The 27,253-nt window shown below is 39.6% G+C and overlaps 1 protein-coding gene across 19 annotated transcripts in view; it reads left to right on the top strand.

Annotated features, from left to right (window-relative positions):
* The window catches only part of setd5 (SET domain containing 5), a 154,920-nt gene that overhangs the window by 17,465 nt on the left and 110,202 nt on the right, over window positions 1-27,253 (top strand). For 11 of the 19 annotated variants that reach the window (XM_072581973.1, XM_072581975.1, XM_072581972.1 and 8 more), the window contains exons 2-3: window positions 19,556-19,719; window positions 21,423-21,491. The exons of 4 other annotated variants lie outside the window; for them this stretch is intronic. The gene's annotated coding sequence lies outside the window, so the exon portion shown is untranslated. The remainder of the gene's footprint in view (window positions 1-19,555; window positions 19,720-21,422; window positions 21,492-27,253) is intronic. 4 more of the 19 variants (XM_072581982.1, XM_072581979.1, XM_072581980.1 and 1 more) reach the window with 2 other exon arrangements.

Raw genomic sequence — 27,253 nt, 5'->3', positions numbered from 1 at the left:
TGTGTTTGAAATGCATCGTGGCATGCTGTCTGGTATCCATCATTTTGCTGTACAGTGACCATGTCCTAAATGAGTGTGCAATGTTCTGTAATTAGGTGAAGTGACTAACCCCTGAACTAAGTAAGCCAAATTATGAGGCTGTGGCACATCATGTTGTCTGACTTGTAAGTTGTATACTAGTGGATCCATGAACATAATTGGACAGATTCCAGAACTCGCAAAAATAATGAAAAATTCATAAATTGTTCGTATATTTTGAGGTACTTAGTGGGAATGTAAGACTTTTGCCCATGTGTAATTGGAATTCCTGGATCTAAAGTTCCTCAAAGCTGTTTTAGGTCTGGCTATTTTAGGTACTCTCTGTAGAAACCTTTTCAAAGTAGGATGGAATTGACAAGAATGAAAGTTAAGAAAAGGCTGGAGAAACTTTGAGGATTGAAAAATCAGGAAAATTTAATTTGAAAAGGAGTTGTATATGTCTTTAATTCCTTTTTGTTGTTTCTGAATACTAAATGTGTCAGCCAGCCTCTGGTAGAGCATAATTTGTTGTATGAAATAAATCTTTCTCCCAGAGAGGTAATTATTAAACTAGCCTTTTGAGTTACATAGAACATAACAGCACAGTACAGGGCCTTCGGCCCTCAATGTTGTGCTGACCTGTGAAACCAATCTGAAGCCCATCTAACCGAGGCAATTTCATTTTTGTCCTTATGACTGTCCAATGAGCATTGAAACATCCTTAAGGTTAGCGAATTACTGTTGCAGGCAGTGTGTTTATAGCCCTACTACTCACTGGGTAAAGAAACTGCCTCTGACATCTGTCCTATATCTATCACCCCTCAATTTAAAGCTATGTCCCCTTATGCTAGCCATCAGCATCTGAGGAAAAAGGCTATCACTGTCCAACCTATCTAAACTTCTGATTGTCTTGTACGTCTCAATTAAGTCACTTCTTTTCTCTAACGAAAACAGCCTCAAGTCCCTCAACTTTTCCTCATATGACCTTCCCTCCATACCAAGCAACATCCTAGTAAATCTTCTCTGAACCCTTTCCAAAGCTTCCACGTCCTTCCTATAATGTGGTGACCAGAATTGCATGCAGTACTCCAAATGTGGCCGCACTAGTTTTGTATTGTCACAGCAGACCTCATGGTTCTGAAACTCAATCCCTCTACCAATAAAAGCTAACACACCGTATGTCTTCTTAACAACCCTATCAACTTGGGTGGCAACTTTCACGGATCTATGTACATGAACACCAAGATCTCTCTGCTCATCTATACTACCAAGAATTTTACCATTAGTCCAGTACTCTGTATTCCTTACAAAGTGAATCACCTCACACTTTTCCGCATTAAACTCCACTTGCCACATCTCAGCCCAGCTCTGCAGCTTATCCATGTCCCTCTGTAATCCACAATATCCTTTTGCACTATTCATAGCTGTACATCCACAACTTAGTGTCATCCACAAATTTACTAACCCATCTCTCTCCGCCCTCATCCAGGTCATTTATAAAAATGACAAACAGCAGTGGACCCAAAACAGATCCTTGCGGTACACCACTAGTAACTGAACTCCAGGATGAACATTTCTCATCAACTACCAACCTCTGTCTTCTTTCAGCTAGCCAATTTCTGATCCATACCGCTAAATCACCCATCATTCCATGCCTCCGTATTTTGTGCAATCGCCTACCGTGGGGAACCTTATCAAATGCCTTACTGAAATCCATATACACCACATCAGCTGCTTTACCCTCATCCATCTATTTGGTTACCTTCTCAAACAACTCAATAAGGTTTGTGAGGCATGACCTACCCTTCACAAAAATCATTCTCTGTTTCCTCAGGTGCACTGGACCCAGTCTCTCTGAATGACTGAGATGATGGGATCCTGTGTTCCGTTTGCTGATAACAATAAGTAATGTGGACCAGTAAAACGCAAGGTGGATACTCTATTATAGTGTGTTCTGGTCTTTAACAACTTGCTGTTTGGAAAAAAAAATCTTTTTTTTTAAACCACTTTTTTGTTTCTTTTACTAATTACTTGAAATCTGTGTCCCTGTTTCCTTTAAGCTGCACAGTTGCATGCAGGCATCCTTCCTAAAATGTAGGAACCAGAACCAGACACCATACCAGCTGAGACTGAACTAGTGTGTTATACAAGCTCAGCATAATGTCCTTTCTTTATTATGCAATGCCTCTTTTTAATAAAGCCAGACAGCTATAAAGTAAAAGCTACAACTTGAAAGGGGTGCAGGAGTAAAGGAATTTGGGTGTATATGTGCAGAAGTCATTAAAAGTGGCCAGGACAGTTTGAGAGAGCAGGTAATGAAACATTCAGGATGCTAAGCTTTGTTAACATGGTTATACTGTAGAAGAGCAATGGGGTTATGTCACAAGTATATACTGTGATTGCAGTGATTGCAATTGCAGGGGTGAACTTTGGCATCTTCAATGTGCACAATTCCCCTGAAACACTACTGAGGTTTTGTGCTTAAATCTAATGAGTGCATTTGTGGAGTTTGGTGTTTATTGGTTGGGATAAACATGATGGGCCAAAGGGTCTGTTTGTATGCTGTTTGACTCTATGACTAGGAAATAGTTCGGGCACTATCAATGTAACTTCTTTTAAAAGGGAAGGATGGGCCAAAGGTATTCAGATTCTGGATTAGTGGTGCTGGAAGAGCACAGCAGTTCAGGCAGCATCCAAGAAGCTTCGAAATCGACGTTTCGGGCAAAAGCCCTTCATCAGGAATAAAGGCAGTGAGCCTGAAGCTTGGAGAGATAAGCTAGAGGAGGGTGGGGGTGGGGACAAAGTAGCATAGAGTACAATGGGTGAGTGGGGGAGGGGATGAAGGTGATGGGTCAAGGAGGAGAGGGTGGAGTGGATAGGTGGTAAAGGAAATAGGCAGGTAGGACAAGTCCGGACAAGTCATGGGGACAGTGCTGAGCTGGAAGTTTAGAACTAGGGTGAGGTGGGGAAAGGGGAAATGAGGAAATTGTTGAAGTCCACATTGATCCCCTGGGGTTGAATTGTTCCGAGGTGGAAGATGAGGTGTTCTTCCTCCAGGCGTCTGGTGGTGAGGGAGCGGCGGTGAAGGAGGCCCAGGACCTCCATGTCCTTGGCAGAGTGGGAGGGGGAGTTGAAATGTTGGGCAACGGGCCGGTGTGGTTGATTGGTGCGGGTGTCCCGGAGATGTTCCCTAAAGCGCTCTGCTAGGAGGCGCCCAATCTCCCCAATGTAGAGGAGACCGCATTGGGAGCAACGGATACAATAAATGATATTAGTGGGTGTGCAAGTAAAACTCTGATGGATGTGGAAGGCTCCTTTAGGGCCTTGGATAGAGATGAGGGAGGAGGTGTGGGCGCAGGCTTTACAGTTCCTGCGGTGGCAGGGGAAAGTGCCAGGATTGGAGGGTGGGTTGTTTGGGGGCGTGGACCTGACCAGGTAGTCACGGAGGGAACGGTCTTTGCGGAAGGCGGAAAGGCTGAGGAGGGAAATATATCCCTGGTGGTGCGGTCTGTTTGGAGGTGGCGGATGATTTGGTTTATGCGAAGGTTGGTAGGATGGAAGGTGAGCACCAGGGTCGTTCTGTCCTTGTTATGGTTGGAGGGGTGGGGTCTGAGGGCGGAGGTGCGGGATGTAGACGAGATCAGTTGGAGGGCATGCGGGATGTAAGGTTTCCAGCGCTGCCTAGAAGATAAGCAAATAAAACTTTTATGACTGCTGGCAGATAGAAAATACAATACAGAATGTTCAGAAGAGAGGTGAACAGCAAATAAGAGAAGCAACTGGGGAAAATGAAATGAGGCAACAAAAAAAGAACACCCAGATCTTCTATACATATACAAATATTAAGAATGACTAACTGTAAAAGAAGTAGAACCGATTAGGGACAAAGAGGTTTTACACATCAAGGCAGTGGCATCACCAAGGAAGAAGATGCTGCTCAAGGCACAGAGAAAAGGCAGTTAATTCAGGACTGGGCAAAATGCACCCAAGGATCCTGAAAAAAAGTGACAATGGAAAGTGAAGAGCATTGTTTTTTCAATCTTCCTTATACTGGAGGTGGTGACAGAGGGATTACAGAATTGTAAATGTTGCTCACTTGTTTAAAAAATAAAGACGTGTCTAGCAATTACAAGGCAGACTACTCAACTTCAGAAGTGGATAAATTACTTGAAACAATATTTCAGAGCAAAGGTGATAGCCATGTCGGCAAGTGCAGGTTAATTAAAAGAGAATGAGGATGGACTTTGGAAGGACATATCAATTTTAACACATTTGTTTAACCTGGAGGGATAATTGAGTGTTAATGAGGGTTAATGATGTGATGTAAATAGAGACTTCCAGAAGATACCTGATACAGGGCCACACAGCAGATTAGAGTGAATGTCATGGCTTATCAAACAACAAAATGGTAACATTGATATGTAATTTATTGGGTGACAGTAAACCGAATATAGCATCCAAACAGTTCTAATGAAGAGTCACCTGATTCAAAACGTTAACTCTGCTTTCTTCCCACAGATGCTGCCAGACCTGCTGAGCTTCTCCTGTAATTTGTTTTTGTTTCAGATCTCTAGCACCCACAGTTCTTTGTTTTATTTTATTGCAATGAACAATGACTATTTCGCAGACTATAGGAAGATTTGTAGAAGAGTTCTCGAGGGGTCACTGTTGGGACGCTTGTTTTTCCTTATATTAATGAACTAGACCTTGGTGCACAAACCAAAACTTCAAAGTTTGCAGTTGATAAGCAAGTTTGAAGCATCATAAATTGTGAAGATAGTATAGGTTAAAAAAGACATAAGCAAGTTGGTGGAGAGGACAGACAGTTGGCAGACAAAATTCAATATGTAGGAATATGAGGTGATTCAGTTTGTTAGGTAGAACTTGGAGAAACAACATAAAATAACACAATCTCCTGCCAACCTTCTTAAACAAGTCATTGGCATCCCTAATGTACCCATTGTTTCTGCCTCTTTCCTATTCTCTGCTCTCATTGCTGATTTTCTCACCAACCTTTTAAGATAAGAGTGAAGGTGAACATTAAAAACTGTTAACATCGATATAATGTAGAAGAGCAATGGGGTTATGTCACAAATATATACTGTGATTGCAATTGCAGGGGTGAAACATCACTGAGGTTTTGTGCTTAAATCCAAGGAGTGAATTTGTGGAGTTTGGTGTTTATTGGTTGGGATAACCATTTACCTGCGCTTGACCCATAGCTGACTAGGCCCTTCCATTGAAGTGCTCATCTCGATGCTTCTTAAATCATAGAGTCATGGAGATGTACAGCACGGAACATGAGATAGCTTTGGCAAATAGAGTTAAGGAGAATCCAAAGGGTTTTTACTAATACGTTAAGGACAAAAGGGTAACTGGGGAGTGAATAGGGCCCCTCAAAGATCAGCAAGGCGGCCTTTGTGTGGAGCTGCAGGAGATGGAGAGATACTAAACAAGTATTTTGTATCAGTGTTTATTGTGGAGAAGGACGTGGAAGATGTAGAATGGGGCGGGGGGTGGAGTAGATAGTGACATCTTAAAAAATGTCCACATTACAGAGGAGGAGGTGCTGGATGTCTTGAAACGCATACAAGTGGATCTGATCAGGTGTACCCTAGAACTCTGTGGGAAGCTGGGAAAGTGATTGCTGTTGTATCATTGATTGTCACAGGTGAGGTGTCAGACTACTGGAAGTTGGCTAACGTGTTGCCACTGTTTAAGAACGGTGATAAGGACAAGCCAGGGAACTATAGATCGGTGAGCCTGACGTTGGTGGTGGGCACGTTGTTGGAGGGAATCCTGAGGGTCAGGAAGTACATGTATTTGGAAAGGCAAAGACTGATTACGGATAGTCAACATGGCTGTGTGTGTGTGGGAAATCATGTCTCACAAACCTGACTGAGTTTTTTGAAGAAGTAACAATGAGGATTGATGATGACAGAGTGGTGGACGTGATCCTTATGGACTTCAGTAAGGCGTTTGACAAGGTTCCCCATGGGAGACTGATTAGCAAGGTTAAATCTCATAGAATATAGTGTATGCACTTAATGGTAAGGTCCTGGGGAGTATTGCTCAACAAAGAGACCTTCGACTGCAGGTTCATAGCTCCTTGAAAGTGGAGTCGCAGGTAGATAGGATAGTGAAATAGGCGTTTGGTATGCTTTTGTTTATTGGTCAGAGTATTGAGTGCAGGAGTTGGGAGGTCATGTTACGGCTCTACAGGATGTTGGTTAGGCCACTTTTGGAATGTTGCGTGCAAATTTGGTCTCCTTCCTATCGGAAGGATATTGTGAAACTTGAAAGGGTTCAGAAAAGATTTACAAGGATGTTGCCAGGGTTGAAGGATTTGAGCTGTAGGGAGAGGTTTAATAGGCTGACGCTATTTTCCCTGGAGAGTTGGAAGCTGGCAGGTAACCTTATAAAATCATGAGGGGCATGGATGGAAAAATTGACAAAGTCTTTTCCCTGCAGTGGGGGAGTCCAGAACTCGAGGGCATAGGTTTAGGGTGAGAGGGGAAAGATATAAAAGAGGCCTGAGAGACAATTTTTTCACGCAAAGGGTAGTATGTGTATGGAATGAGCTGCCAGAGGAAATGGTGGAGGCTAGTACAATTGCAACATTTAAAAGGCATCTGGATGGGTATAAGAACAGGAAGGGTTTGGAGGGATATGGGCCGGATGCTGGCAGGAGGGACTAGATTGGTTTGGGATATCTGGTTGGCATGGATGAGTTGGAACAAAGGGTCTGTTTTTGACCTGTACATTCTATGACTATGACTCTATAACTAGCCATTTGAATACAGAACTGGCTCTAAAGCAGAAGACAGATAGTGATGGTGGAGGGTTGCTTTTCAGACTGGAGGCCTGTGACCAATGGAGTGTCACAAGGACCGGTGCTGGGTCCATTACTACTTGTCATTTATATGAATGATTTGGATGTGAGCATAAGAGGTATAGTTGGTAAGTTTGCAGTTGACACCAAAATTGAAGGTATAGTGGACAGCGAGAAAGGTTACCTCCGCGTACAACGGGATCTTGATCAGATGGGCCAATGGACTGAGAAGTGGCAGATGGAGTTTAATGTAGATAAATGTGAGGTGCTGCATTTTGGGAAAGCAAATCTTAGCAGGATTTCTACACTTAATGGTAGAGTCCTATGAAGTGTTTCTGAACAAAGAGACCTTGGAGTGCAGGTTCATTAGCTCCTTGAAAGTAGAGTTGAAGGTAGATAGGATAGTGAAGAAGGCATTTGGTATGCTTTCCTTTATTAGTCAGAATATTGAGTTCCAGGAGTTGAGAGGTCATGTTGTGGTTGTACAGGACATTAGTTAGGCCACTTTGGAATATTGCATGAAATTCTGGTCTCCTTCCTATTAGAAGGATATTGTGAAACTTGAAATGGTTCAGAAAAGGTTTCCAAGGATGTTGCCAGGGTTGGAGGACTTGAGCTCTAGGGAGAGGCTCAACAGGCTGGGGCTGTTTTCCCAGAAGCGTTGGAGGCTGAGGGGTGACCTCAGAGGTTTATAAAATCATGAGGGGCATGGATAGAATAAGTAGTTAAAGTCTTTTCCCTGGTGTGGGGGAGTCCAGAACTAGAGGGCATAGGTTTAGGGTGAGAGGGGAAAGATATAAAAGAGACCTACAGGGCAACTTTTCACGCAGAGGGTGGTGCGTGTATGGAATGAGCTGCCAGAAGAAGCGGTGGAGGCTGGTAGAATTGCAACATTTAAAAGGTATTTGGATGGGTATATGAATAGGAAGGGTTTGGAGGGATATGGGCCGGGTGCTGGCAGGTGGGACTAGATTGGGTTGGGATATCTGGTCGGCATGGATGAGTTGGATCGAAGGGTCTGTTTCTATGCTGTACATCTCTATGACTCTATGACTGTCCTGTGCTCCTATATTCTACTCCCCAGTTAACGAAGGCAAGCATTCAGTTTGCCTTTTTCACCACCCTGTCTACTTGTGTTGACACCTTCAGGGATCTATGGCCTTGTATGCTAAGGTGTCTTTGTTTCCTCAGGACTTCCTAGGAACCTACTGTTCATTGTGTGTGTATCCCTCTCTTATTCAACGTCTCAAAGTGCATCACCTCACATTTATCAGGATTAAATTCCATTTGTCATTTTTCCACTCAATTTATCTAATGATCAGTATCAGACTGTAAGGCTGAGATCATCCTCCTCACTGTCAACAGCATTCTCAATTTTCACGTTATCTGCAAACTTACTAATTATACCTTATACATTCACATTCAATTTGATAATGTACAAAACAAACAGCAAGGTTCCCAGTATCCCTGTGGTATACCTCTGGTCAAGGTTTCTCATCAGGCAAACGGTCCTTCAATAAGACCCTTTGCCTCCTATTTGCAAGTCAATTTTGGGTCCAGTTTGCCAACTGCCTTAGATTCGGTGCGGCACGGTGGCACAGTGGTTAGCACTGCTGCCTCACAGCGCCAGAAACCCGGGTTCATTTCCCGCCTCAGGCGACTGACTGTGTGGAGTTTGCACGTTCTCCCCGTGTCTGCGTGGGTTTCCTCTGGGTGCTCCGGTTTCCTCCCACACTCCAAAGATGTGCAGGTTAGGTGAATTGGCCATGCTAAATTGCCCATAGTGTTAGGTAAGGGGTAGATATAGATGTAGGGGTATGGATGGGTTACGCTTCGGCGGGGCGGTGTAGACTTGTTGGGCCGAAGGGCCTGTTTCCACACTGTAAGTAATCTAATCTAATCTAATTCCATGGGCTCTTACCTTTTGGGCCAGCATTCCATGTGGGACTTCATCCAAGGCCTTACTGAAGTCAAACTACATCAACTCAACTACCCTCAATGTATTTAATCACCTTGTCAAAAAACTCAAATTAGACATCATCTCTCTGCTGACCGTCCCTGATCAATCCCTGCCTTTCCAAGTGTTGATTCATCCTGTCACTCAGAATTTTTTCAGTAATTTTCCTTCCACTGACATCAGACTAACTGTCCTATAATTACTTGGCCTATCCTGCTAGCCTTCTTGAACAAAAAACCACATTAGCTATCCTCCAGTCACCTGGTGCTTCACCTGTGGCCAGCAAAGTATTAAATATTCCCACCAGACCCACAGCATCCTTCCTCCTTGTCTCCCATAGTAGCCTGGATTACATCTTATCAGGCTGTGGAGATTTATACATCTTTAACCCCACTAAAATATCCAATACTACCTTTTTACTAATCTTAATATGTTCTAGAACCTCACCATTTCAACTGTAATCCCAGTTATAATGTTTTTCTTTACTGTGAATGCAAGTGAGAAGTATTCATTTACAACCTCATCGTCCTCTGGCTCCATGCACTGGTTTGGTCTCTATTAAGACTCCTATTTCTATCGTAATCCTCATACACTTAATACACTTATAAAAAGCCTTGGGGTTTTCTTGATCCTATCTGTCTCTTTGACCTCCTATTGCTTTTTTAAGCAATCCGTTACACTCTTTATACTTCAAGGGCGAGGAGAAAGTGAGATAAAATGCTGGAGATCGGAGTTCAGAATGTGGTGCTGGAAAAGCACAGCAGGTCAGGCAGCATCGGAGGAGCAGGGGAATCGACGTTTCGGGCATAAGCCCTTCTTCCTCCTCCCTCTACTGTGTTTTGTTATCAATCTTTGACTCCAATTCATTTGGTCCAGCTCGATTCTTAGCTCATTAATACTGACTTTGCATCAGTTTATTATTCTGTTTTTAGATTTGTCAATCTCATTTTCCATCGTTACTGCTATCCTTATTATACAATAATCATTCTTCCAAAAATTTTCCTGTCGACACTATCTATAACGACCATTTTTTTGAGGCAAGTCTTTGTGAATGTAACAAATTGCATTTCCCCATGGCAATGAGTGCTTGCAATTCATCAAACTTAATTATCACACTATGTACATTGACATATATCCTCAGCAACATGGATTTAACTAGATTTGGAGGTGCTGGTGTTGGACTGGGTGTACAAAGTTAAAAATCACACAACACCAGGTTGTAGGCCACAGCCACCTGATGAAGGAACAGTGCTCCAAAAGCTAGTGCTTCCAAATAAATTAGTTGGGCTATAACCTGGTATTGTGTGACTATTGTTGGGCTATAACCTGGTAACTTTGAATTTAACTTGATTAGTTTCTCCTGTTCTCTAAACCCACCTTTTAATTAAATAATCCCTGTTCTGGTAATAAGTTGAACCCTACTGGCAGTGATTGACTAAATCAACATCTCTAAAACAGATTGGCTGGTCTTTGTGACATTGCTATTTGTGGGAGCTTGCTGTGCATAAATTTGCTGCCACATTTCGTACTTGCAGTTTAAAAGTACCTAATTGGGTGCAAAGTGTTTTAGCTTTGGAAGCTTTGTTGAGGCCTTGGAAAGTGCTGAGTGGTGAAAGGTGCTATAAATACAAGTCTTTTATCACTTGAAACTGTGAATGACACTGTTTAAATGCAAATCTTGCTTACTTTTGTACTGCAGTCGCTATTGTCGAGTAGATATGAACAGCAACAGTGTACAAACAAAATTCCACGAAGAGCAACCATATGATCAATTTGCATGTTTTTGGTGGTGCTGGTTGAATGGTGAAAATTATTGGTCATGATTGGGAGACAAATTCATTGAATAGTGTCTTGGAAGCTTTATTCCCTGAACTGATGTTCATCATTCTCTTCTGAAAGCAGTGTTCAGCTAAAACTGTACAGCGGTGTCCTGAAATTCAGCAAAGGAGGATAAGAAGTGAAATGTGGCACTTAACTCTTGCCATGTGGGAGATAACCAACTTAGCACAGTAGATGGATCAAACCTATAGCTATTTTGTGTGTAGCGTGGAATTGTACCAGCAGATTCGTAGGGAAGTCACAATTGATAGTAAGAATTAGTAATAGTTTAAACTCCATTGGTAGGTACTGAGGAAAGTTGTCACAGCAGTGAATTATTAAAGATATTTAGATATCATTTAGCATCAACTGCGTATTTTATTCACTGTTCTTGCATTGTTAGGCGAAGGAAATCATCCAAAGAAAGGTGTTTACCAATGCAGAAGCCTAACTATCAGCACCGTCTAACTGTCCAGATAACCTTTTCAGTTTCAAAATAAAGACATAGAGAGCCTTTCACAACCTCTATCCCAATGCATTTTACAGTGATGACTGTCACTCTGGAAAGAAATGCAGAAGGAAGTGAGGACTGCAGATGCTGGAGATCAGAGCTGAAAATGTGTTGCTGGAAAAGCGCAGCAAGTCAGGCAGCATCCAAGGAGCAGGAGAATCGGCGTTTCGGGCATGAGCCCTTCTTCAGGAATGAGGAGAGTGTGCCAAGCAGGCTAAGATAAAAGGTAGGGAGGAGGGACTTGGGGGAGGAGCGTTCGAAATGTGATAGGTGGAAGGAGGTTAAGGTGAGGGTGATAGGCCGGAGTGGGGGTGGGGGCGGAGAAGTCAGGAAGAAGATTGCAGGTTAGGAAGGTGGTGCTGAGTTTGAGTGTTGGTTCTAAGACAAGGTGCTGGGAGGAGAAATGAGGAAACTATCTTCTAGGAGAAAGTGAGGACTGTAGATGGTGGAGATCAGAGCTGAAAATGTGTTGCTGGAAAAGCGCAGCTTATGACCAAAGTTTATGACTTATGACCAAAGTTGTTTTATTACAGCTTCCGAGTTTGTGTTCAAATGGCATACAGTTCTTTATATTACACAATTCTGGAGCCAATTTTACTCATTTGAAAGTACTTCCTTCATTAATTTAAAAAGCATCTTGTATTCCAAATGAATTTGGGATATCGTGACTCAAATATTATATTTATTTATCCTATCATATGCAGATGCCTGGGCATGACAACAGTCAGAATTCAGAGTGTTCCGTGATATATGTGTTTAGCTTCACTAATAGGTGTAGTCCAGCAAATGCACAAAAATGTTTTTATATCAGTTTTTTGCTTTTTAATTTAGTGACCCACAATTCTGTAGAGTAGGGAATAATGTTAATTTTTAATGATAGCTTTCCTTTCAACATTGTGTTTTGGAAAGTTCTGTGTGCTAAAGTGAGAACACCAGTTTCTTTTCATGCATCAACATTCTAGTTAATCGTGCATGCAAGTAAAAGACACCGCGCGGATGCAAGATATTCGTCGGGTATTTTGCACTTGAAATGAGTATTTGCAAGTAAAGCCAACTTCAAGAGATGTATTAAACGCTATCTGATTATTACCTGTTAAGTTGCAGAACTTGTACAATTTAGTTTTTTGTTTTAATTGAAAAGCATTCCTTCATCAAGAGTATTCCAAATTGATTGATTCAGCAGGCACAACAAAAGAAAATGGGAGAATCTGAAAATGGATTATTATTTTGCATTAGCTCACAGGCTGAAATAGCAACAGCTTCCCATTTCCGAAAATGAGACATGTCAGACTCAAAATGTTAATTTGGTCCTTTCTTCACGGTGATGCCAGACGTATTGAGTTTATGCAGCACTTTTGTTTTTATTTCTGCTTCCCATGAATCTGCTTTACTTGTTCCAATTATAAAGTTTAGTTAGGAAGTTTCAAAGCTTGAGGTTTTCAAATGTGACCTAATAACCAGTACTGTTAGCTTCAATATAACAGCAGCATTAATGTTTTTGGTTTCTACTGTTGACCAGTGATGAGGGAACACATTTGGGAATTTATTCATATAACTATGACAATAATATAAAACAAAGAACTGCGGATGTCTGGAAAAAAAAATCAAAGTGCTGGAGAAACTCAACAGCTCTCTCAGCATTCGCAAAGGTCATTCTGCTATAACGCGGGTTTCATCTGCACAAATTGGCTATAATGCGATTGATGAATTGTGGACATTATTTGGATAATATGAACTTTCTGCTGTATAAGTATAGCAGTTTTCTATTCGCAATATTCTACAGTGCGACTTTCTATGGTAGTTTTTTATAACGTGAGGTTGCAGAGGAACACAACTGTCATGTTATAGCAGAGCGACCTGTAGAGAGTGTCAGTGTTTTGAATCCATTCTTGACTAAAGGCCACTGGACTTAAAATGTTAACTCTCTTTTTCTCTCTACAGATGGGGTGTGAGCTGCTGAGTTTATCCACCATTTTCTGTTTTTGTTTTGGAATTTATTCAGACAGTTGAGATTATAAATTTAATGGTGGCTCCAGTACTGCACTGCAAATTCCAATCCAAAGTTTTGAGCACTAAAATCTATGCTGGCATTTTAGTGTATTAATGAGAAAGTGTTGCCCTGTTTGAGATGCAATCTTAGGATGAGACATTAAATAAGGACCTGTCAACTCACTCAGGTGCAGGTAAAAGATCCCAATGCAATATTTTGAATAAGAGCAGGTAAGTTTCTTCTGTTCCTCAACGTTTATTAATCCTTCATATCATTATTTTGATGTTCTTTGTGGAAGTTATGTGGAGATTGTGGTATAGTTGCCAGACAAGATAATTCTGACGCCCAGATTAATTCCCTGGTGATAGAGTTCAAATCCACATGGCAGCTGGTGAAAATTTCGAATTCAATTAATAAATCTGGCCTTGGTGACAATGATGATTATAGTTAAGATTATAATTTAAAAACCTTTCTGGTTCACTAATGTCCTTTAGGGAAGACAGTCTGTTGGCTTGCCTGCTCTAGGCTGTATGTAACATCAGACCCACAGCAAGATGGTTGATTTTTAGCTGCACTCTGAAATGGGGGAGAAATGCCTTTTATCTGCAAGTTGGATGTTAATTTTTTTATTTATAACCAGTGACTTCATCTTGATGAACTGTAAAGCACTTTCGTACATTCTGATGTAATGAAAGTCCCCTTTATAAATGGAAGTCTTTCGTTATTTCTGGCAAAGTACTTAGTTTCCTACGACAGCAGAAAGAACTTTATATTGGTGGTACAAGACAGCTGTTTTGGACCAAGTGGTTATGATAAGTGGGAAGCATGGAGGGAGGTAGATCAAGGGAAGACCTTAAGTGACCAAAAATATATTAAGAAATAGGAGAGGCTTCTGGCTTAGATTGTAGTGAATGCTCCTTTTGATAAGGTCGGAGATTTGGAGCCAGCTGCATGAATGAATGCTATGAAACAGAACAGTTCACATTATTTAACGTTTGCACCTTACCAAGCTTTATTGGATGAATAATGCTTGGTTTTGAGGCAAAAAAAGTTTTTGCATTGCAGTTGATTATGCTATAACGCATTTTTCTTCAATATGAATTGGCTTTAGCATGATTGAAGAATTTAGATAATTATTTGTAGAATGTGAACTTTCATTATCCGTATCGGCTATAACGTGATTCCGATTCCATTAGTTTAAATGGTGTGGCTATTGAGCAATTTTTTTATACCGCAAGATGACACGAGAACAGAACTATCGTGTTATATCAGAAACTACTGTACTTGATTTTTCGAGACATTTCACAGATTAGGAATGAGATATACTTATGACGTGTTTTGTTTGTGTGTTTGGTGCTTGAAAGCACATCTGCACCAAACATTGCTTTCTTCAGGGGAGAAACTCACTGACATATCTTTTAAGAATGACCAATTAATTGTTTTGTTGTTAGGCGTATGGATTTAACTCTGTTACTGTGAAATTTAATCAGTTTATTTCCCATTTAAATAAAATCTGAAATCAGTGATGTCACTTTGGTTTCCAGAGTTCAGGTGCCAAATATTCCAACCTAAACCAATACTACTATGGAATTTGGTTGCACTGCATCTTGTAGAGTCTAGGTAATCGTCCCGTTCCACCACCACCAACCCCCCCCTCCTCCAGTTGAAGCAAAACGCTCAGAGATACAGTGTGGTTTTATCTCCTTCATCTTTATTCCAGGCTCTGGAGGGAGAGCAAACAGTTACCTATGTGTACACACATGAGTTCACGGTCTTCTCTGGAACAGCAGTTTCTCAATGAACTATATAGTCATTTTACGGGGAGGAGCATCCAGATAAGGCAACATGTATATTAATTGGGTGACCGTTCCAATCAGCGTGTGTCAATAGTAAAGGTTAAGCCATTTACTGTTACACAATGGATAACTGGCTTCACATAATAAATACTTTTCACCTTTTTAACCTGACATCACATACTGAATGCTACTTCATCTTGTTAAATGGCTCTACATAATGAATGCTTTTCCATCTTGTTAACCCATTACCCTTGCCTCCAGCACTCCATTGTTAATTGTAAGTTCTTATCTGATCTGAGTAATGCTCAGCAAAACCTCTTGTTTCATAAAACTGTTTGATCTGAGTCCTGCTCAGCTGAACTTCTTATTTCACAAAGCTCAGAACTTAATTCTTAACTCCTTCCCTGCCTGCGTATACCATATGCGCATTCTCATAGGATGCTGAAAGGCTAAACTATTAGGTTCTCAGCAAGTTCTCATCTGAAGTCTAAACCTTGCTCTGAATAAGATAATATGTAAATGGTTTGATCATTTTTTTTGAACTCAAAATGTTAAGACTCATATCCACGCATGTAAGACTACCATGATGTTTACTAATTTTGTTTGTTGGCCTGTGATGGCTGGCTATGTTGGAAGTAGTATCACAATTTATTTTACCCCAAGGAGTCACAATGACATTCTAACTGGTACCTACACATTTTCTGTTGAGAGCATGGCTGTACGACTTAAACTTTTCACATAATACTGAACTGACTTGACAGTCACATGAAATATTTGCTTTCAAAGCTTAAAGTATTGGGTAATAGCTTATCTCCTGTGTCATTGCTAAAAAGGAATTGTGGAGGAACAATGAAACTTCCACTCATCAGGCACCCTTCGATTTTTGTTTGAGCTTGTGGCTGTATTTGGAACTGTTGCTTTTTGATGTCTAAAGTTGCTTGTTTCTCTGGGACTGAGGTTGGATAAATAATATGGTTGAGTTTGGTGTGTTGCCACACTAGGACCCTGGACAGTCTGTAATGTTGTCAGATTTTTGTTAGTCATAATTCAGTATTTGACTTAAGAGATGTCGTTTCCATTGCTGTTTACAATTTAAAAACACTTTTACAACAATTATAGCATTGTTTCTTCTGGTTTCTACAAGATGCAGTGCAACCAAATCCCACAGTAGTGTTGGTTTAGACACTGCCATCTTAAGAAAGATTGAACGAGTATCTTCAGGACTGTGTTCATATTGACATGATTACCAAAAAACAAAACTTCAGAAATTCTTCATCTGAAGATAACAGAATCGCCTCTCTAATTTACATAGCAATAGTTGTTCCAGATGTTGTGGATGGGAGGAATGTTTGCCGCATATCTTTTCTGGTGAGGCAAAAATATTGGTCATCGATCTGTTTTGCTTCACTTGTACATTCATACTGCTATCCAGGGCACAGTTCTTCTTGCCATCAATGTATCATCTTATCTTTTGTAAACTACTCTTTTGATAAAGATTCACTTCATGGGGTAATACGTCTTATCTGCTGAGGCTGTTCCTGTGGTTGATTATATCCTGCTAATCAGAGCATTGATTGCGAAGTGTTGACTGATTAATGCTGCTTAGATAGAAATGTAATTGGAGGGGTCTTTCTCTGTTCGTGTATTGTAAGTTTGCCTGACTTGGGCTTCTCTTAAAGTAGATTCAGTTGCATGTGTATGTGTTCAAGAAATACATTAAGTTATTAAATTGAAATTTTAATGTTTGAAGAGCTGCACTATTTTGAAAGATGATATTCATGCTTCAGTTATGATTAATAATAGTAGAAAAGGTGTAGAATTGGCATGTAGTGTGGAGTGTTTTTATAAATAGTATGAATTTGGATTGACTGGGGAAGGCATAACCTAGTGATATTATCACTGGTCTGTTAATCCAGAGACCCAGGTAATGTTCTGGGGACCTGGGTTTGAAACCCTCCATAGCAGATGGTAGAATATGAATTCAATAAGCATCTGGAATTAAGAGTCAGATGATGACCTTCCATTTGTTGGAAAAAAATCTATCTGATTCACTAATCAGATAGTGCCATCCATTCCCACAGCAATGTGGTTGACTCCCAAATAGAGGAAAATGTCAGGAACAGGAAGAGGTGTCTCAGGAAGCCATATTAAAAATTTAGTGAGGTACGTTAGTAACTTTTTCCTGGGTCTCAGGAAGACATGTAGAACCTTTACAGTCCAGACAGAGGCCGTTTGGTCCATGAGTCTCCTTCGGTTCTTCGATAAGCATCCCACCCAAATCCAGGACTCCATCATATATTTGTAACTGCACATTAACCATGGCTGATCCACCTAACCTGCATATACCTGCTTACTGGGGCACAATTTCCACCTAACCCATTGACTAAATATCAGAGAATGCAGTACAACTGTGCCAAAACTACAAGGAAGTTTAAAGTGAATATGATGTTCCATCAGTAGTATTGTTGTAGATTAGCAGGTTAAAACTTTATTTCCGATATTTGTAATAAGGCCACCACGAACAGTTATGTAGTGTAAAGAAGTTAGTTCTTTTCCTTTGCTTGTAATAGGCTTTGTTCTTTTGTAAATTACATTGGCAACCTTTTATGAACATATCCAATGACTTTAGACCATATAAGCAAAAATTGCAAAAAGACAACTTATGGTCTGTCACACTGGAATCTGACTTTACCAGTTTTACCATTTACTGGGAATCATAATAATGTCTTTTTATTTATGTAGTGGGGAGGTGGTTACACAGAGACTTAAGATACTTGTTTTTAAAAAAAGCCAGGATAATTGAGGATTTTAAGCAGCATATTGTTGTGATCTGGAATGCAATATCTGAAAGTGAGAAAGAAGTAAACGTAAAAACTTTAAAATTCAGTATATTTGAAAAGAAAATACTTGTGGGACTATAAGGAAATAATGAGGGAGTAGGATGAATCAGCACAGAATGAAACTGATGTTCTGAACATCTCAATTCTGTGCTGTAAAATTATATGCTTGGGTTCATAAGATACCATAACTTTACATTTTAATGTAGTAAAGCATTCCTGCCTCACTGGAAGAGTATCCAACAAAATTAACAAACAGCAGTGGGATGAATAAGTATATTTTGGCAGTTGGATTTGGAAAAAACATTGAATGCACTGAAAACTCTCTGCACTTATTAATTTTTTATTTGTGCCCAAGCCAAGTTGTTTTCCTTCAAGGGATGGCATCTCCATTATTTTAGTCATATGTTAGCATAAGACTAGAGGAGTAGCCTCAAAGATATGCTCAAATCCTAAAATGGGATTTTAGGCCAAAGCCTTACAACTCCATTGCAAATGTTATCAATGCATCAGGATGATGACTAGTTGGGTGCAGTTTTAATTGTTAAACCAAGTGCTGTGGAATATGACAACTTTATGAAGAGAAGTAAAAAGTTTCTGACGTGGAAAGTATTTACTCCTCAGCCAATATCACAAACACACAACACATTATTACAGCGCTATTTGTGGATCTTGCCTTTTGCAAATTGGTTGTAGTGTTTCCTGTTTTACATCAGTGATCATATTTTAAGAAGTATCTCACCCTTGGATGTACTGAAATAATGAAAAATGTTGTCCAGAAAGTTAGTTGATAAATGGTAATACTGGAACCAGTCTTAGTCATATTTATTTACATTGTGAAATATTACCTCCGAATTGAGCTACTCATATTTAAATTGGAGTCACTTTATTAGTTTTTATTGCATTTGAATGATTATTATTAATTCTGCAATCACTTGGGTAAAAGCAGGAACATTCAGGAATGTAATTGCAACATTTAAGCCTACGTCGAAGGTCCCAATGAATTTCAAATCTGTCACTTTAATTGCTCAGCCAAACATTACTTTGAGCAAATAATAATCAAATTAACTCACTGACACACCCTTAAATGGGAGCTGTAACAAAATCTTAACTAATGGAATCTTATCAAATTATCATTTCCAGGGCTGATGATTCTCTCTGGTCCCTGAAGTACCTATTGATTGCTGAAGGCCTCAAGCATATGGTGGACATCATATGCTCTTTTTCCCAAGGACATCCTGGTGTGGATGTATCCATAGGACAGGGAAAGGCAGTGTGTCAAATGATGCCCATTTCCAACTGCCCGTCGCCCCGAACTGTTGATGGCCACTTTGCTAGGTCCAGGATCAGATATGTGTTTAAGTAAGACCCCATTTAATGCCAACCTCTCTGCTTATAATTCATCACAATTGACACAGTTATTAGGTGTTGTATACATGGAATATCCTTACCCTTTCCCTACCCAAATTTCTTTCTACAGTTTCTCTTTCCGTTTCCCTTCAGTTTCAGTTACCCACCATAATCCCCCGAACCCAGCCAAACATCCCACTACTTGTTCAGACCGTTCACTGACTGTAACTGAATAGTTGAGAGATTTTCTAAGGCAATACATTCATAAACAATGTTTTCAGTTATTAGGTGTTTGAGAAGTCTGAAAAATGTTTCTTTGAAGGAGAACTGCCTAATCTTCAATGTCTCCTTGCAGCTGAGAATATGAGAATTTCTTGGGGTGGTTGGTTAAATAGAGCTGTATTGCCAACAATCACCTATCTGATTTTAATTATTTTTGCTGACAGAATTTGATGGTCTTAAGCTTTTCGCCATGTATGTGAAGAAATGGAAGTATCTGGAACAGGACTGAAAATACACGAGGGCGTTGGGCGAAATCGGCTCCGAAAGCCACCAGAACGCCTGGAAAAATTCAATCATGGGGGCGACCAATCAGAGAAAAGTCACCCCCGTAAGTAGAATGGACAGAATCGGTGAGGAACTGTTCCTTTAGTCATGGGCTTGTTCTTGTCCCTGTTTTCTGCTGATAGGCTCATAAGTGAACCTATTTTCAGCAAACGTGGGAGGAAAGCTGCTTTGACTGGAGGAGCAGTCAGCGGTTAGGAAAGTAAGTGGTGGCAGTCACTGGGGAAACGGGTCCCGTGCTTTTTTGAGATTGAAGTGTATGTCAGTGATACTGTAAAATGTCATTAATTCATGCTTGTTGCTTTGTGCTAATTTAATAACTGCGTTTAGGAAATTAATGATTTCCTCGTGTGTTGTGGCTTTAAGTTTACTGGAAGGTTGATAATCACAGAAGTGTTATAGCGCATAAGGTGGCTATTTGGCCTATTCTGCCGACACTGGGTCATTAAATGAGCATAACGACCTGGTGCCAATCTCCTGCTTTCTCCCTTTACCCCTTACAAATTACCTATGTCGTTGCACAGTATTGAGGAAATTCATGAGTTGTTCTAATTCTGCTTCTGTCCAATTCCAAATACCTTTCATATCGATGCAACTACAGAAGGTATTGGAACTACATGATTGCATCAAATAAATGAGTGAGAATGAAAATGGAATCCTTGAAACCAAGAAGTAGCCCTTGAGAAAATCTGATGGAGTGCTGTTATTTCGTGGATGGTAACATTTTGTGCCCTGGATATGGAATTGTATTGATTATCTTGAAATATTTGTCACATGGGTGGTAAAACAACAAATAAGGCTTTGAGATCTGGAAACTTGGTGAATTAGTGCTAAATGGTTTACAAATTCTCCCAAATGTTACATGTTAATGGCACCAACTATTAGTAATTCCCTTTTTTTGGGTTAAAGTTTTGATTCATTTCTGATTTAGAATGTTGCTCCAGTTACTTGGTTTACTTCAACCAAGAACTAATGGTTCCTCTGCCAGAGAATTGCAGAAAAATGGACTTTTGCTCCACAAACATTTTACAAAAGGTCCAATAAAATGATTTAAGAATATAAGGAATAAAGAGAAGGCCATTTAGCCCTTAAGCCAGCTTTGCCAGTCAACAAGATCATGACTCATCATCTCCTTCAACATAATTTCCCACACTATTCCTGTACCTGTTGTCTTCAATATCTAGAAATCTATTGATCTCTGTTCTGGAATGAATGATCTTCCACAGCTTGTGGGGGTGGTGGATTCCAAAGATTTACAAGCCTTCAAGATCTCTTTTTGTCCTTGTTCCCACTCCATTTGGAACTGTTGCACTGTCTTTAGGTTGTCCTCTCTCCCATTCTTTTAGGCGCTGCTGACTGTTTCTCAGTCCTCTTCTTGCCCGTTCTTTATTTGCTCTGTAAACAATGAACAAAATAACGCTCCATTTTAGCATTTTTAAAATACATTTGGGCTGTATGGTCACTAATTAAACATTAAGTCTCATTTGATTTGATGCAACCTGAACTTGGTTGCCAGGATACCTTTGATTGCCAGGATTAAGAGGCTAATATGCTCGTTCCTAATGCAGGATTATCAGATGAGTTTTTAAAAAAAAGCAGTGAATCATTGACAGCACCCTTGTAATTTGGAGATAAGAGTACTTAGTACTCCAACATAAGATGTAGACTATTGTCTAAAAGTTTTTGAATGGTTAACATGAGTAACCTGTAACCATGTACCACTAATTCAAATAATTGATTCTGTTCTAGGTTTCATCATCCTCTCCAAGCACTCGCTCAATATAAACCAGATTCTGTGAAACTGTTTCCAATCCATAGGTGAGCTTAAAATCTTTTATCCCTCCCATCTGTCATTAAGACCTCCACAACATTGCTTTTTCTCAACTTGTCAATCCTTTGTGCCTTCAAAAATATCCATGCTTTGATAACTTCTACGCTTAAGTTAATCAAAGTCCTTCTTACTTTGAAAGATGTTCTTTTCTCTGTGTTCTTATCCAATCCAATCTTTCATTCTCCTTTGTAAATGTAATCCTCCATTGGTGCAATTTCTACTGAGACCACTTATGAATTCCTCCATCCCCTCATCATATCTGTAGTGGGAACACCTTTGGCTGCCTTCACTTTATGGAACTTTCTGCCAAACCAGACATTTTCACATGAACAGGTAGGGAATAGAGGGATACAGATTACGCAGAGAGAAAAAATTTTAGTTCCAAAAGGTGTCATGTGTCAATGCAGGCTCGGTGTGCTGAAGGGCCAGTTCCTGTGCTGTGATGTTCATTGTTCATTAAACCATTCTGCCCTGCTCATCCCTCCTTGAGAAACTTTTACAAAAATTACTTACCTAAATAAGCTTTTCTTGAAACCTTTCTGGATCTTGCAATATATAGCCCAGCATCCTTTTTCTTTGAACTTTGTAAAGTGCCTGGGATGCTTTTTATATTAATTACATATTCATATCCCTATGGTATTGTTCAAAGTGCGTAAGAAAGAATCCCAGAAAATCCTTAAATTTGGTACTTGGAACTAGTATTCATTTTTCTTCAATTTAGTTTTTCTTTTTGTCCTAAGGCTGATGAATTCATTATCCAAAAAAATTAAAATCTGCATGTCACCGTCTTGGTACCTTGTCCAGGAGACTGTTTTTATCTGTAAGCTTAGGTGGTGATTGTTGGCAAGCTATTTAGTAATAGGGACACAGTAGTTGAATATGATTCTGCCACTACTTTATGCCTATGCATGTATTTATTATCTAATATAAGTCATTGGATTATGAAAAGGAGTTCAATTTCTGGCTGATTATTGGCTAGAAGAATCACTCCTTGTTTGCTGAGGGTCATTTGTAACATGCTTAGTGTCAGACTTGTTGAAATCACCTAACTTTGCACAGATCTGCAGTTGAATCTGAGACTTTCTATTGTATGGCTGAGTTATTGTATGTACTAAATAATCACTGGGTCTTTCTAAAAGACAACATTTTGACCTTGATTACTTTCAAGCCGGAACTAGTGAGGTTTAAAGTTCCAGCACAATTGCAAAGAGGTTATCTTAAAGAAGATGAAGCTTCCTCTAATGTTATGGGCCTAGTAAATACGCAAATTCATGTGCAATTTGAGAGTAGGATTTTAACTCTGATGTTGGAACTTTGATCCACATCAGTGTTACCATTTTGAATGAGCTTCACTCTTCAACCCTCCCTTCATGACAAAGCTGTTTGTCAGGTTATCTTTGTAACTATGTTGGGAGAGTAAAATTTGAAAATAACTTAATTGTGAGCACTTTCCCAGGTAAAAATATCTCAATTTCTTTGTCATCCATTAGTAACTAATCAACAAGGATGGTAGATTATTGATTTGACAAAGTAGTAGTAGTTTATTTCAATCCCCATGCTGCTACTATGCAGCACAAGCAATGTTTGACACTAAAATGTTGTGTCTGTCAGGTCAGAACGATGTTCTGCATACCATACAAATGAGTAATGTGGTGTATAAATTTCAATCCTGGTGTGTGCCAGGTACATAGGCCTTGTATCCAAAGGACTGGTGAATTATATCAAACAGTAGATTTATATTGTGGAGATCATTGACTGTACTCCAGCAGATTGTGTTTTCAAAACTCTGAACAAATACCTAATGCTGGATGTCGTTCCAAGAATGGACATTACTTGCTGAACAATCCTGAGTGCTAAGAATTTCAGATTATCAGTTGTGCTTGCAGTGTGGTCACATACATTTGTGAGAGGCTATCTATGTTCAAATGTAAACATCTATCTTTTTTGAATTAAACAACAGCGCAGGAGACTATAGTTTCTGGGTATATTTTCTGTGGCAACGCCTCAACCAATCAGAGTTGACCTAACTTAATCAGTATAATTTTCTGATGTGGGATAAATTGTTGATAGCTTCAAAGTTTGGCAATCTTGCATATGCTCTGAATGCAAGACAAAAATCTTTGTCAGCTTGTCTCTTTTTTTCAGTGCTCCTGGAGTAGCTTCTCTATTTTGTATGGCCTAAATCAACATGGTTCGCAGCCCTAGTGCCTTGTTTGATTTTGAGCTTCCAACCTGATTTTTCTGCATTGCTGAGGCCATCACCTTCCACTTCCATTTCATTAGCAGAGGGATTGAATTCATGAGTCGTGAAGTGATGTTGCAGCTGTACAGGACTTTGGTTAGGGCACAGTTGGAGTACTGTGTGCAGTTCTGGTCGCCTCACTTTAGGAAAGATGTGGAAGCTTTGGAGAGGGTGCAGAGAAGATTTACCAGGATGTTGCCTGGAATGGAGAGTAGGTCGTACGAGGATAGGAATAGAGAGGTTCCCAGACCACTTTGACACTATTTTTATTGCTGTTCTCTGTTTTTGCCTCCCATATTTAAACTGTAATTTGGATACTACCATTCTTTACCCTTTACCCTTTACTCTATTTAATTTGTTCTTCGTTGCACTTTCATTCCAAAAGTTGCTCGGTTAGTTATGTAATAGGTACCTTCTTTTTCATCTGCTGAACAACTAGATAATTTTTCCAACTGCTGCTATTCAGATTTAACATTCTGGCAATGCCTTATTATTACCATTGCCCTGCCACAGTCATTTTTGAAGTGTTTCTGAAAGGAAACTCCACTAAGTTCCTTCTGTCAGTTTATTTGTATCTGTGGCAGTAAAGCCTGGAAGGCCTGTCTGTTCAGCTGTTTCTAATGCCTGTGTATCACCGCTTGTTGCGGTGGACCTGAAAAGACCTCAGTGTTGAACTGTGCTAGTTTCATCTGCATCATTATACCTGCATACTTCTAATCATGAGTATTGAATAAAGAATTGGTCTTAAAATGTTTCTCCTTTTAAATGTGATGTAAACCAATTATTTGATATCAAAGTTCGTAGATTTTAAAATCAACGAATAAAGTACTGCAGTAGCATCCGGACTAGGAGCAGCAGCTGTTGTTTTGTCACAGTTGTACGTGATGAGCATAAGGTTTGTCAATTAGAATTGAGACTGAAAAGAGGCTGGAAGAGTAGGAGCCATAAAGTAGTGCCAGTCCAGTTTGTATGTTTGAGACAGTGTTTAACTGTGTTCATGTAGTCAGAAAATTTTATTTATTGAAAAAGCAATAGTGACATAATTTACAGATTTATAACACAGATTCCAGAATTTGATTGCAAAAATGATCTGTGGATGTTGGAGTACTCGAACAAAAATAGAAATTGCTGGCAGAACTCAGCAGAACACTGAAGAATCACCAGACTTGAAACGTTAACTCTGCTTTCTCCCCACAGATGCTGCCAGATCTGCTGACTCTCGCCAGCAATTTCTGTTTTGTTTCAGAATTTGAACAGTTGATCAAAGCCTCCAAATTCTTAATCTATCACATTTGATAAGCCCATGAAACTTTCTATCTCTTGATCCATATTCACTGCACTTTCAGATTGTCAACTGCTTCCATTGTGGTTGCAGTGATAGTGAAACTTTTTGTTTTGGAGACTTGTTTTAAACCTAATATGTTTCTAATAGTCCTTGATAAACTTTTCAGTGTACCAAATCAGTAAACCCCACCTGGTAATATTTCCTGTTCTGGTTTACTATCCCTGTATCATGTTTAGCCACCTGATACTGCTTGATATGTCACTAGTTTGTTACAATTGGTCTTTTTGTGATTATAAAACCATCAGTTTCTATTCTAGTAATTGAACGTGATGTAGTTTTGCAGGGCTTAACCCAAATGTAATAAGTACTCACAAATGAGATCAATGTAGACAAAAGACTGAGTCTTCATCTGTCTTTTCGGGCATGGAATCATGGAATGGTTATATAAAACAAGGAAGCCATTCTGCCTACCAAGCCTGTGTCAGTGCAGAGCAGCTCAAATGACTTCCGAACATTTTTTTCAATTAATCTTAAATTGGGAAGCATGTAACTGTCAATGTCTGATTTAATCTGAATATTTCATTCAACGATTACTACGTAAGTGAAAGATTTTTCCATTTCCTTCAATTCTTTCCTCATTTGCTAATTCTAAAGACTTTCCAGCATCTTTGAACAGCAGCTGTCAGAAACAGATTGTTCTCGTCTCCAAAATAGATTTCCTAGTAGTTAAAATGCCTGTCATTCGGTAGCCCTGCTGTACACAAGTACATTATTACAGACATATAAACTCCTGCTGCCATTAGTTTGCTAAGCAAAGACTTAAATTGATTTAAAATGGGATCTCCCTAATGTGAATAATCACCAAAGTGGTTGGTGAATTTGTCCATTGAACTGTGGATGATCTAATCACGTGTAGCCTGCATCCCAAGTGACCCCGAGGAGCCACATTTGTGCTGGGTCCTGAATGTGCTGCTTTCAGGTCTGACTGGAGGTAGAGTGTATACACTGGTTTGTGTTTTAGATAGGCATCTAATTGTCATCCATCACATTTGGAACGACTAGACATATCCCTTCCACTCTGATAATTGAAAAAAAAATGTATTTCTGATTGGAATTGAGAATATTTAGCTTCCTATTTGTAGAATCCCAGTCCATATTTGGTTAAATTTTCAGTTATAATGTAGTGATGTTAGGGCATCAAGACCTCATATCTTTAGATATGGGATGTGGTCTTGTGCATTTGCCAAATTTGTTCAAAAAACATGCACATAGATCTTAAATGAGCTTCTCTAGTTTTCTGACAATTTGTAACCTCACGAATGTGATAAAGAGAATGCTAGCTTTCTGTGAATGTTTTAATGCAGCAAACAATAAAATGATTTTTATGATTCAGTATCATTAGAATTCTGAGCATTGAAAATGTGGCATTATGATGGTGCTATTTTCAAAGTAGTGTTTAGATTTGAGTTTGTCTGTTGGAACATATTAATTTCCTGATTTAGAGCAACAATGAGTCAAAACTTATATAGTGAATGGGAATGATGCAGTTTTTGTTCTTTGTTTTTGGTCAGAGTTCTGTTAATCTAGAACCATGCAGCTCAAATAGAAGCTATCATTGTAGTAACTATTAATTTTGTCTCCACTACTACAAATCTGATCTAATCTGACCTTGAACTATTGAAGAAAATATAAATTTGTAATTGGCATTGTTAAAGCCCGTGGATCCACATAGAGTCACCCATTTCAAACAGAGATGAGGAGAACTGTTTTATCCGAGAGTAGTGAACTTGTGGAATTCTTCACTGAAAAGGGCTGTAGAAGCTGGGTAATTGGGTTATTAAGTATATTGAAGCCTGAGATAGAAATCTTTTTAATCAGTAAGGGGATGAATGAATACAGGGAAAAGGAAAGAAAGTGGAGTTAAGGATGGTGGGTAAATTGTTAATGGGATTCTGAGAAACAGGATCTATAGACATTTAGAGAGGCAAGGACTCATTTGGAATAGTCAGCATGGCTTTGTAAGTGGGAAGTTGTGCCTCACAAATTTAATTGAATTTTTTTGAAGGGGTGACCAAGAAAGTTGATGAGGGCAATGCGTTAGATGTTGTCTACATGAACTTTGGCAAGACCTTCTACAAGGTACTGCATGGTAGGTTGTTGAGTAAGGTTAAATCTCACTGGATTGGGAGAGCTAGAGGATGGTGGTAGAGGGTTTTTCAGCC

The sequence above is a fragment of the Chiloscyllium punctatum genome, chromosome 12 (assembly GCF_047496795.1).
Source record: "Chiloscyllium punctatum isolate Juve2018m chromosome 12, sChiPun1.3, whole genome shotgun sequence".
Lineage (NCBI taxonomy): Eukaryota > Metazoa > Chordata > Chondrichthyes > Orectolobiformes > Hemiscylliidae > Chiloscyllium > Chiloscyllium punctatum.
The sequence above is the reverse complement of the archived record's forward strand: the minus strand, read 5'-3'. Positions and strand labels throughout refer to the sequence as shown.